This window comes from Mastomys coucha, unplaced genomic scaffold (genome assembly GCF_008632895.1).
Source record: "Mastomys coucha isolate ucsf_1 unplaced genomic scaffold, UCSF_Mcou_1 pScaffold7, whole genome shotgun sequence".
Taxonomy (NCBI): domain Eukaryota; kingdom Metazoa; phylum Chordata; class Mammalia; order Rodentia; family Muridae; genus Mastomys; species Mastomys coucha.
The window spans coordinates 33,090,122-33,097,892 of record NW_022196913.1 but is presented as its reverse complement, the minus strand read 5'-3'; the positions used below and the strand labels follow the sequence as shown (position 1 = coordinate 33,097,892).

General features: G+C 41.6%; 1 long non-coding RNA gene across 1 annotated transcript; it reads left to right on the top strand.

Annotated features, from left to right (window-relative positions):
• Nucleotides 1–4,142: 4,142 nt before the first annotated feature.
• Nucleotides 4,143–6,924, top strand: LOC116082792. The gene is made up of 3 exons (XR_004115435.1): nt 4,143–4,203; nt 6,118–6,233; nt 6,838–6,924. It is a non-coding gene; the product is annotated as an uncharacterized LOC116082792 (long non-coding RNA).
• Nucleotides 6,925–7,771: the final 847 nt, after the last annotated feature.

Genomic DNA, 7,771 nt, shown 5'->3' with positions numbered 1-7,771 from the left:
CTCAGGGCTTCCTGCCTTCTAGGTAAGTCACCAAACTGAGCTGGACCTCCGGCCCTAAATTATTTTCTTATCAAGTTGCTAAATCAAACAAACACAAAACAAACAGGTACATAAGCAAATAGCAAAACAAGGCCCATATAGTTTACCTATTGACTGTTTGTCCTGTATATGGCTCAAAGTCTCTCTTTTTTTTTTTTAAGTCTCTTAAAAACTGAATCTGAAAAAGCTATATTTTTGACATTAGTATCAAAAAAATTCTCTTAAGAATCAATATACTTCCTCTTATTTCTTTTATCAAAACAATGAGTGTTACATAACACATCCTGTTGTACAGCTCATGGTTTGGTGCAGGGAAAATCAGGGACAGATTTATTCACAGCAGTTAGATCGGTGTTTGGGGTATCAATTTTGTCTCCCCCGCCCCCATACATCACAGTTTGAGTAGGAAACAGCCTTTGGAAAGGCAAAGCTATAATTATTTTTTTCAAATATATTGCTTCTATCCGAGTAGCAGAGGCAGTCTTTCTTGGAGAAGGTTCTAGAACTGGGTTGGGGATATAGCTAACTGGTAGAGCTCTTGCTCATCTTGGGTGAAACCAGGAGCTCAGCACAACAAGGCAGCAAATTCATGAGCAATGAACAGAAAAGAGTCTCTTCTAATTTCCTATCTGATGTTCCTTATGCCTTCTGAAACTCTGGAATAAGTAAGGGATATAAAAATAGAGATGTAACGAACCGGATGAGGATGGGGCCAGGTAGGGTGCCTGTGAAGATTCTGCTAACACGGAACTTAGCTCACGGACTGAGATGGTTAACAAGGCTCATTCAGAGAGCAGTTCTGTGTGTTCTTTCTGGCCATGGTTGGTAGAGTATTGGAAATGGACCTAAATTTGTTCAGGATATGAAATAGTCGTGACTCATCTCACTGTTTTGAAAGGGTTGTCTGTCCCAGTTCCTGGAGAGATGCTATTGTCTGCCCGCTCCACCAGAAAGGAAAGCTGACTTGGAATGGACTGTGTGAGAGGCCCTGATTTCTGGCCCTAGAAAAAGAGTAGAAACCGCAATGTCACCTCAGGGGCATCCAAGAAAAAGTGGGGTGGAGCTGGGACTCGAAAATACCAGGAAGCACAGTCCTCGCCTGAGGCTCACTCAAACCTGTCCTCCTCCAGGCACATACCTCCCGGGTTTGGTTTTGTTTCCTTAAGGAGTTTAATGACCTCACCTCATGAGAAGTCCAGGGTGCTTCCAGTCCGCTGTCCTCTTGAGCAACTGCTGCCCAGCTAGCCAGGTGGTCTGGGAGGATCCAGGTGCCTGAAGGTGAGGAGGTGAGAGCTGAGGGCGCCATGATCACTGGTAAGGCAAAGATCACAGTGACGTAGCACAACCTGGGTTGCAATGTGGAGTTTATTGCTAACTGAGCTGATGTTTGGACTTGCAAGCCAGCCCGAACTCTCTGAGTCAGGAGTGAAATCACTGTCATCTGTGGAGAGAGGCTGAGCGAGGAAAGGCATTCCTGAAATACTTACCTGGATGAAGTTTTGGCCACTCGCTCATCTATAAAAACACGAGCGGTAATGCACTTTCGACGTGTATATTAAGGTTGCTTTCGGTGCTTGTTTGTGAACTCTTGCCCCACAGACTGTCGATTTTACTGGAAAGAACTTCAAAATACAGCTGACAGTGTTGGTGTGTGACTGCTGTCCCTGTAAGAGGTCTAGGAAGGATTGCTGGGAATTTGAGGCTAGCTACAAGAAAAGTTCTGGCCAGCCTGCAATTCTTTGAGTAAATCTCTGTTCCTATTTTGGGAATGGTGAGTTTGAAGCCAGCTTAGGAAATGTGAGGCCTTGTTTCTAAACAAACCAAACAAACACAAATGACTGAAGTCAATCAAGTATGAAGAAATTACTGGTTCACATGTGACTAATGAGGAAAAATGAGATCATGTATATTAGCTTCCTTCAATGGGAGAAATCCCTGCTCTACCAGTGATTTCTGGAATTCAGCTGCAATGGTGTAACAAGATGTCCTGGCTGTTCTGGTTTATTACATACACACACACCCCCACACACACACATACACACACACACACACACACACACACACACACACACACACACACACACGATAGGACTAGGCGTGGCAAGATAGCTCAGCTCAGTGAATAAAGGTGTTTGTCAGCAAGCCTGAGGATCCAAGTTCAATCCCAGAAGCCTACAAAGTAGAAGAGGAGAATTGATGCCCACAGGTTGTTTTCTGACCATCACTTGGATGCTGTGACCCTAATGCATGTGTGCATACACAGGCCAAGTAAATAAATCCATAAGGAAATAAGTGTAATTGTCCATGTTAAAAGTATATGGTAAAGGCTATAGGATCATTGAAGTAGCCATGCTGCTTGTCATAAAGAAAACAAAATATCGACAAAACCCTGGCACAAAGGCAGCTTAGGAGAAGAGATTGTCCATACTAGATCAGTAAGAAGCTGTAATGAACAGGAATGCATCTGCAGAGCTAGAGTATCTTTTATGTTTTGGAATTACATTTTTAAGTGGCATAAGTGAATATTTGGCTGTAACTCTAAAATGTTTGTATTTCAGAAAACTGCAAGGTATATTGGTAGGCCAAAGTTGATTATTCTACTATTATAGCTGTATTTCTTTAAAAAAAGAAACACATTAAGAAGTAAGTGCATACATGTATTTAAATACTCACACACAAATACTTTGAAGCCAGACATGGTAGTATATACTTGTAACGGCCCTATTTAGGAAACAAAGGCAAAAAGTTCAAGAGTTTAAAACCAGTCTTACTTACAGGAGACCCTGTCCCAAAAGGAAAAGAAAAAGAAAATGTTATTTGATTTGAGAACACTTCTATAGTATGCATAAGCCTTAAGGTTTATCTCCAACACTGCAAACAAAGAAATATATGTACACACACACACACATACACACACATGATCTGAATACTAAAAGTAGCAAAACAATAATTGGTCATTTTTGCCATAATATGAATTATTCATATTAATAAGTTTAAGCTCTCTTTCTCTCTTTCTCTTGCTATCTCTGCCTACAACTCAACCTCTTCCTTAGTTCTTTTTTTTGGGGGGGCGTTCAAGACAGGGTTTCTCTGTGTAGCCCTGGCTGTCCTGGAACTCACTCTGTAGACCAGGCTGGCCTCGAACTCAGAAATCTGCCTGTCTCTGCCTCCCAAGTGCTGGGATTAAAGACGTGTGCCACCACAGCCCGGCTTCTGCCTTAGTTATTGTTCTATTGCTGTGAGGAACCGCCTTTTGCTTGCTTACAACTTTGGAGGGTTATCCTCATGGTAGAGAGTGTGGTGGCAGACAAGCAGGCATGGAGCTGGAGAAATCTCCAAGAGCTTTACATCTAATCCACAAGTTGCAAGCCAAGAGAGAAACGTGAGGCCTGGTGTGGACTTTGAAATTTCAAAGCCCGCCCACAGCAATTGCTCTCCTCAAGCAAGGCCACACCTCCTAATCTCTCCCAAACAGTTAACTAGGAACCAAGTATTCAAACATATGAACTAATGGGAGCCATTCTCATTTAAATGAGCACATATGTTTAAATCCCATCCAAATTTAAGCATCAATGTAGGATTTAGTTTATGTGTTTGTGTGTGTCTAGCATATATGTATGTGCAAAAGTGTGTGCAGGTACATGTACACATACAGAAGTTAAATAAAGGTGTCCTTCTTCATTCTCTTGTGACCTTATTTTTAGAGATACAGAATCTCTCACTGAACCTGAAACTCATATCAGATTTTTATATGGATGCTGGGGACCCAAATTTATGTCCTCATGTGTTTATGGCAAGCCACATCCCCAGCAGTGAGCATTTAATAATATTTTATATTTGAGTTAATTTATACCTTGGCATTCGTTTGACTGTTCAGGTATTCTGGTATAAAATACTTATTCAGTGAGAAATTAAGAGTTCCCAGAGAAATTGTTTTTCTCTTATGTTCCTTCCTCTCTGGACAGTTTCCCACTTGGATGAAATATTTCATAAGCAGAAGAGAAAAAAAATAAGAACTTTCTCTACAAATGAATTCTAGTGTTTCCGGTAAATCTTCTCAAACATTTGTCAGAACTTTCCTTTCTTGTTTCAGTGTTGCCTAGCAACCAAGGAACATCTATGGGCAATCTACCTCTTCAATAGGAGTCACACAGCAAAGCCTCAGTAAGTGTATGTGTGCACATATGGTCCCGGGGACTGAACTAGGGACCTTGCACTTAGCTCCCGAATACTAAAGATTTTCAACATTGGATTTGACCCTGTCCAATCCCACACTTGTTTGCCTGGTGCCCATGAAGGGTGTTGGATTCCATGGAACTGGAGTGAGTTATAGATTGGGATTAAGCCACTACTTGAGTACTGTAAATCAAACACAAGTCCCCTGGGAGAGCACCCATATCTCTGAAATACAGAGCCATCTCTCCAGCCCAGAAGACTATGTTCTAGACACATCTGCTACCATAACTTTTATAACTTCCCAGACCCTTAATAGCTTTATGTAATTGCTTAATTCTGTAGTCCTTGACCACCCTTGTGAATATAATGGACCAAATATTTGTAACTTCTGAGTGGATTTATTGTTGGTACAGATCTTTCTCTTTCTCTCTCTCTCTCTCTCCTCCCTCTGATCTTCCTTCCCTCCCTCTCTCTCTCCTCCCTCCTTCCTCTCTGTATCTTTCTTTTAGACAGAGTCTCATGTAACCAAAGTTGGCCTACTAACTCAACTTGCTCTTTTGTTTTTCTTTTTCTATTTTTTTCTTTCTTTCTTTCTTTCTTTTTTTTTTTTTAGGTTTTTCGAGATAGTGTTTCTCAGTGTAACTCTGGCTATCCTGGAACTCCCTCTGTAGACCAAGATGGCCTCAAATTCAGAAATCTACCTGCTTCTGTCTAAAGATATTGGGATTAGAAGTTCGAGCCACCATGTCTTACATCAACTTTTTACATATACTTGAGAATGACCTAAAACTTCTGTTCCTCTTTCTTTCATTTTTCAAATACTGGAATTAAAGGCTCAAGCCTCTAGCCAGGTTTCATGTGGCCCTGCATTTATGTGTATATTTTGGCAAGCTAAGCAAGCAAGCACCCTGCCAATGAGGCAACATCTTTTGTTTGTTTGTTTGTTTGTTTTTCGAGATAGAGTTTCTCTGTGTAGCCCTGGCTGTCCTGGAACTCATTCTGTAGACCAGGCTGGCCTCGAACTCAGAAATCCACTTGCCTCTGCCTCCCAAGTGCTGGGATTAAAGGTATGTGCCACTACCGCCAGGCATCTTTTCCTTTTTTAATGAGTGTTTTGACATGGTCTCATGTAGCCCAGGTTGACCTTGACCTTAACACGTAGGCTTGGTTAAGCTTGGATTCCTGATTCATCTGCTGGGATTGGCAGTGAGTGTCTCTGTACCCAGTTCTACCCCTTCTCTGCCTCAGATTATCCACTGTTGCATTTCATTTTTAAAAATTATTTTTAATAATATATGTATGTGTGTTTCTATGTGTGCATATGCCGTGTGTGTGTGTGTGTGTGTGTGTGTGTGTGTGTGTGTACCCATAGAGGTCAGAAATTTCAGATGCCCTGAAGCAGAAGTCACAAATGGTTGGGAACCATGTACATGCCTTGCTGCCAAGAGTTAAACTCAGTCCTCTGAAAGAGTAATATGCATTTTCCACCCCTGAGCCATCTCTTGAGCACCCACTGCTGTATTTGTTCTTGATTGGCATCTCAGTGAGCCAGGATGTATGCTTGGAAGTCTTAGGCTTTACAACCATAGACCTTATTCATCATGAACTTCAAGTGTCTTCAAAGAGAATGCCAACATCTGGCATGACATCACTTGGGTTTTTGGGAAATGAGTTCTTTTCAGCAGCAGAGAATTATCCTTCACCTCTCTGCTTCTCAAGCCCACATGCTGTTTCTCTGATAATAAAGGACCTTCTAAGCCTGGGGGTGGGGGTTCCCATCAGCAGTACCAGGAGGAGTCCTTGATGCCAGGAGTTCAAGGTCAGCCTCAGCTCAGCATCATAGAATCTATCAAACAATACTAATGACGTTGATAAGAAATTCTGCTCATTTGTCTTTTACAGGTCTCTCTCTGTGGCCCTAGCAGGAATTTGCTGTAACACTGGCTGGCATGGAACTTGGTATGTAGACCAGATTGGCCTGAAACACACAAAGGCCTCCTGAGTTCTGGGATTAAAAGGTACGTGCTACCACTCCCTGAAAGAGTTAAGCCATCTCTGCTGGCTAATTTGTCAGTTTGACACAAGCTAGGGTCACCTGGGAAAAGGGAGCCTCAATAGAGAAAATGCCTCCAAAACCTTTGGCCTGTAGGATAGATAGTCTGTAGAGCATTTTCTTAATTAATGGTTGTTGTGGGAGAGCCCGGCTACAGTGGGCGGTGCTGCCTCCAGGCAGGTTGCCCTAGGTTGTTTCAAAGCAGGTTAAGCAAGCCAAAAGGAGCAAGTCAATAGGCAGCACTCCTCCATGGTCTCTCATGTAGTTTCTGACGTCAGCCTCGATTTCTCTTCTGGATGGACTGTAAGCTGAAGCAAACATCTTCCTCCCCAAGTTGCTTCTGGTTAGTGTTTTATCATAGTAAGAGAGAAGAAATTAAGATATCATCTTTATTTGTTTTTTCAATATTCATCTGTCCGTGCCCTCACCTTCTTACTAGTAATTGAGCAATAGAGTTTTCCAACCAAAGAGCATTCCTTTGCGGTCATTTAACTTCCTGACTTAACAATAGTAGGCACAGAAATGAAACGCCATGCCCTCTGACTTATTTCTTTTCTTCATTGTTCCAGGTCTGACAGCCAGTCCAATGCTGATAAGAACCTGCATCTCATCTTTTTCCTGATAATCAAAGAAAAGAAAATAATCCATTTCTCCTGTTTGTTTTCCCATGTCTTTTTTTTTTTTAATGTACATTGGTATGAGGTTATTGGAACTACTGGAACTGCAAATACAAAGAGTTGTGAGCTGTCATGTTGATGCTAGAAATTGAACCCAGGTCTTGTAGAAGAGTAGCCAGTGCTCTTAACTGCCATCTCTCCAGCCTCCTCTTATGTCTTTTTTGTTTTTTGGGTTTTTTTGTTTTGTTTTGTTTTGTTTTTTTGAGATAAGGTTTCTCTGTATAGCCCTGGCTAATCTGGAACTCACTCCGTAGACCAGGCTGGCCATGAACTCAGAAATCTGCCTACCTCTGCCTCCCAAGTGCTAGGATTAAAGGAATGTGCCACCACTGCCCAGCCTGTCTTATGTCTTATTAAGGGGGAAAATCCCATTCTTATTTTGCTAAGTTGTTTGCTTTAGCATGACTAGATCTCAAATTTTAACAATTATTTTCCTGAAGTCATTAAACAGGAGATGATTGGGAGGGATCCCCTTTAACATAGTAATTCATTAAATCCCTTAGGGTTTTTTGTTTTTTCCTTTCTAATGCTAGATGGTTCTGTGTCGCCTTGGGGTATGCTGTATTTCTTCATAACTTATGACATTCTAAAATACAATGATAAATTAACCTCTACAGTTTTTTATTAGAGTTTTTAGAATTCTGTTGATAAAGGAGATTAAACTACAATTTTTTTTCCTGAAGTGATCTTTTGTCAGTTTGCATATAAAGATCACATCATGCCAGGCAGTGATGGTGCATGCCTCTAATCCCAGCACTTGGGAGGCAGAGGCAGGTAGATTTCTGAGTTCGAGGCCAGCCTGGTCTTCAGAGTGAGTTCCAGGACA